The sequence below is a fragment of the Coffea arabica genome, chromosome 8c (genome assembly GCF_036785885.1).
Source record: "Coffea arabica cultivar ET-39 chromosome 8c, Coffea Arabica ET-39 HiFi, whole genome shotgun sequence".
Lineage (NCBI taxonomy): Eukaryota > Viridiplantae > Streptophyta > Magnoliopsida > Gentianales > Rubiaceae > Coffea > Coffea arabica.
In genome coordinates this window covers 46,599,226-46,604,225 of record NC_092325.1, presented here as the reverse complement: position 1 = coordinate 46,604,225, position 5,000 = coordinate 46,599,226, and positions in this window count along the sequence as shown.

The window sequence follows — 5,000 nt, the reverse complement described above, 5'->3', positions numbered from 1 at the left end:
ATAAAAAAAAATAAAAAATTTCCAAGATTGAATTGAACAAAAATAAAAACAAAAAAATAATAAAAAATAATAAAAAATACAAAAATATAGTTTAATTAAAAAAAAAAGCAATTTATGAATTTCAAAGACATACGGCGGTGGACATTAACGAGACTCAACATGTATGCTTAAAAAGATAAAAATAAGCGAAAACAAGGCTAGGCGGTGAGCCTTAGGCCGCATGACGGAGCATTGGCACGACACTACACCGACGACGTGAAAAACGCACGACGGTGCCCATCATGGCAAGGCGATAGGCCTTAGGCCGCACGACGGCCGTTGGCTTGCGTTGGCTAAGGCATGGGCACGACGCCACATCCACAGCAAGAAAAATGCACGACGGTGCCCCTCATGGCTAAGCGGTGCGCCTTAGGCCACACGACGACCGTTGCCTTGCGTTGGCTAAGGCAACGGCAAGAAAAACGCACGACAGTGCCCCTCATGGCTAGGTGGTAGGCCTTAGGCCACACGACGGCCATTGCCTTGCGTTGGCTAAGGCAAGGGCATGATGCCACACCGACGGCAAGAAAAACGCCCGACGGTGCCCCTCATGGCTAGGCGGTAGGCCTTAGGCCACACGACGGCCGTTGCCTTGCGTTGGCTAAGGCAAGGGCACAATGCCACACCGACGGCAAGATAAACGCACGACGGTGCCCCTCATGGCTAAGCGGTGGGCCTTAGGCCGCACGACGGCCGTTGCCCTGCGTTGGCTAAGGCATAGGCACGATGGCCACACCGACGGCAAGAAGAACGGCCGACGGTGCCCCTCATGGCTAGGCGGTTGCCCTTAGGCCGCACGATGGCCATTGCCCTGCGTTGGCTAAAGCACGGGCACGATGCTAGGCGTTTGGCCTTAGGCCGCACGACGGCCGTTGCCTAGCGTTGGCTAAGGCATGGGCACGATGCCACACCGACGGCAAATAAAACGCACGACGGTGCCCCTCATGGCTAGGCGGTGGGCCTTAGGCCGCACGACGGCCGTTGCCCTGCGTTGGCTAAGGCATGGGCACGGCGGCCACACCGACGGCAAGAAAAACGCACGACGGTGCCCCTCATGGCCAGGCGGTCGGCCATAGGCCGCATGACGGCCGTTGCCTTGCGTTGGCTAAGGCATGGCCACGATTCCACACCGATGGCAAGAAAAACACACGACGGTGCCCCTCGTGGCTAGGCGGTGGGCCTTGGGCCGCACGACGGCCGTTGCCTTGTGTTGGCTAAGGCATGGGCACGATGCCACACCGACGGCAAGTTAAACACACGACGGTGCCCCTCATGGCTAGGCGGTAGACCTTAGGCCGCACGACGGCCGTTGCCTTGCATTGGCTTAAGCATGGGCACGACGGCCTCACCGATGGCAAGGAAAACGCACGACTGCCGTGGGGTTTTGTTCCCAAGGCAACGGGTAAACCTCTGTAGCCATGCTGGAAAAACGCACGACGGTGCCCCTCATGGCGGCCTTAGGCCGCATGACGGCCGTTGCCCGGCGTTGGCTAAGGCGTGGGCACGACGGCCACACCGACGACAAGAAAAATGCACGACGGTGCCCCTCACGGCTTGGCGGTGGGCCTTAGGACGGACGACGGCCGTTGCCTTGCATTGGCTAAGGCATGGGCACGACGGCCTCACCGACGGCAAGAAAAAAGCACAACTGCCGTGGGGTTTTGCTCCCAAGGCCACGGGTAAACCTCTGTAGCCATGCTGGGAAAATGCACGACGGTGCCCCTCACGGCTAGGAGGTGGGCAATAGGCCGCACGACGGCCGTTGCCCTGCGTTGGCCAAGGCGTGGGCACGACGGCCACACCGACGGCAAGGAAAATGCACTACGGTGCCCCTCATGGCTAGGCGTTTGGCCTTAGGCCGCACGACGGCCGTTGCCTAGCGTTGGCTAAGGCATGGGCACGATGCCACACCGACGGCAAATAAAACGCACGACGTGGCTAGGCGGTTGGCCTTAGGCCGCACGATGGCCGTTGGCTTGCGTTGGTTAAGGCATCGGCACGATGGCTCACCGACGGCAAGAAAAACGCACGACGGTGCCCCTCATGGCTAGGCGGTTGACCTTAGGCCACACGACGGCCGTTGCCTTGCGTTGGCTAAGGCATGGGCACGACGCCACACCCACGGCAAGAAAAATGCACGACGGTGCCCCTCGTGGCTAGGCGGTTGGCCTTGGGCCGCATGACGGCCGTTGCCTTGTGTTGGCAAAGGCATGGCCACGATGCCACACCGATGGCAAGACAAACACACGACGGTGCCCCTCGTGGCTAGGCGGTGGGCCTTAGGCCGCACGACGGCCGTTGCTTGCATTGGCTAAGGCGTGGGCACGACGCCACACCGATGGCAAGGAAAACGCACGACGGTGCCACTCATGGCTAGGCGGTGGACCTTAGGCCGCATGAATTTTTATGTCTTCATACAAATTGTAGGCCTCTTTCTTAGCTTTAAATTGGTATAAAGATCACCTTAATACGATCGGTGTAGCTCCAGATACAGTCAAAATACTGAAGAGTGTCAAAACTGTCTTGTATTGCATTTTCTCACTTGAACGTTTTTCACTTCATTCTTCTTGTTACCACTTGAATTCAACACCAAATTTCTATTTTTCACCTCATTTGACATCCTTTGGTGATTGAATCATCATTCCTGCATAAAAATGAAGTTTTTACCATTAAAATCTCTAAAAATGCAATATTATCCACTTTTACCAAAAATATAAAATTTTACCAAAAACCTCTTATTTTATTTATAAAACTAAATAATCAACTCAAAATTAACTAATAAAATGCACTTAAAAATACGTAAAATAAACTCTTATCAGTTCCTATAAGTCTAGCCAATCAAGTAAATATGCCTTGGTATTATCTCTTTATTAATAAATACAAAATGAAGAGATAACATTTAAGTTGGCATAATCCTAATATGACTGCATAAATTGCAAGATAAGTAAAGTGGTATACGTGTCTTCAACGTCTACCTCATACTATAGCCATAAATAGGGGTCTATCTACCATATCAAAGGACAAAAAAAAAAAACCACATCTCATATGCTCAAGTCTTTTAAAGCTCTAAGCTACAAAGGCTGGCATCTTCAAATTCTTCAAGTCTTTCATATATTAAGACTTGAATGTTCAAGTATCTTCCAAGTTCTTCAAATCTTCCATATTAAGATTTGAAGGAATCAGTGGTTGATCCAAGAACAAGCTGTGAAGCCCTTGGATTGGCGTTCGAAGAGAAGAATCAAAGAAAACTCTCTGTAAGTTTGAGAAAATCCCGGAGACTGTACTCAAGTATTTTTTTAAATTATATATTGCATATTTGTCGTATATTTTTCTTGTGGTTTTGCAGACTTGGAATTTTATCGCGTACACATATCACTAGTAACAATATACTAAGTCAAGGCCAAAATAAATGCAAATAGAGATGATGTAAAAGTTACAAAAATAGCCATATCTTGACTGGTGCAATCACACAAGATGAATCACCATTCTTATCATTAGGGGAGCAAATATCAAACATCTTGTACCTTGTTGGAGGGCAACCCAATTCTTTTTCCTTCATATGGAAAAAGTTAGTCCGGTAACAAATTCCCATTCTTACATGTGAAATTTTAAAAAAATAATGTAGATGAAATATAAATTAGTTTACCTTCTCATAATCAATTTGAGCATAATTTTTTTGCTTGTTTTATGAGTCATTATTAATATATTCTTTTCTTCTTTTTCTCTGAATTTCTATTACTTACAACCCAAAAAATCAAGTCTTAGCCAATTTAGTTTTGAAATTAGACAAAAATGTTTGCCATGCTAGAAAATCTATAGAATGTCTCATTTTTCTGTCTTTTTACACTAACTTAGAAATTGCCCTATTTTTACACTAACTTGAATAGCAAATTTCTTGATAATAGAAGTCGAACTAGTCTCTTGCACAAAACATGAAATTTGTAGCCATTTGAGTTGACTGTCCAATGCATCATGAATTGTCTCATGTGGAGCTCTATTGACCGAAAAATTATATAAATACGTTCTACTAGTCAGAACTCTATTTTAGAGATAATAAAAATTGATGCCCATATTTCAAATTTTTGATTATGAAAACGTATGAACTAGATTTCGATATCTTATAAGAAATGTAGCCCTAAGTCTTAATTTCAAAGTGGTTGAAGTATCATCTCTATCAAATACTTATAGTTTGAATTATAATCGAAATACCACAAGGTGTTAGAGCAGCAAATGCTTTTCTTCTTGCCACTTGATTGGATTTCACATTTTTGAGTATTTTGCACTTCATGTTCACTTGAAATCACTTCAAACCATCAAGAATCATTCAAATATCTTCTCAATTCAGTCCAATTGATTATTTAGTCATCAAAAACTACAAAAACATGAACCTTTTATGACTCAAAATCCATAGAAATGCACTTTTTTTTTTACTTAAACCACAAAATAAAAATTTCACTAGAAAACTAGTTAATTCGCTATAAAAATAACTAAAATATACTAAGCTATAAAACACACTAAAAATGCAAAATAAACATTTATAAAAGAAATTGACAGTCTTCGTTTTAGGGGTCATTAGAAACAAATGGCAATGTATGCCTGTCAAATTTTTTATGCGATATGGAATCTGCTATGTTCCATCATTGAGACACTAACCAATTGAATCACTATTTTGCTCGGAAAACTGGGTCGGATGTCAACGGAAACGAAATACCGCCAATACCCTTTAAACTAGACGACTTGAAGAGTCCACGTACATGCGTGATATTTTTGTATGGCAAGTGAAGTGCATGAACATTTGGGCTCAACTTGGAATCTTGAAGTCAACTTCCAGAGCTCGACAGTTGACTTTGTTGAGGCTTTCAACTAAAAAAAAGGTGGGATTTAAAAATTCTGCATGCATATTCCTCAAAATTACATTGTAACTTTTTTGGTGCCAATGAACTTTTGGAACTCATGTGAAC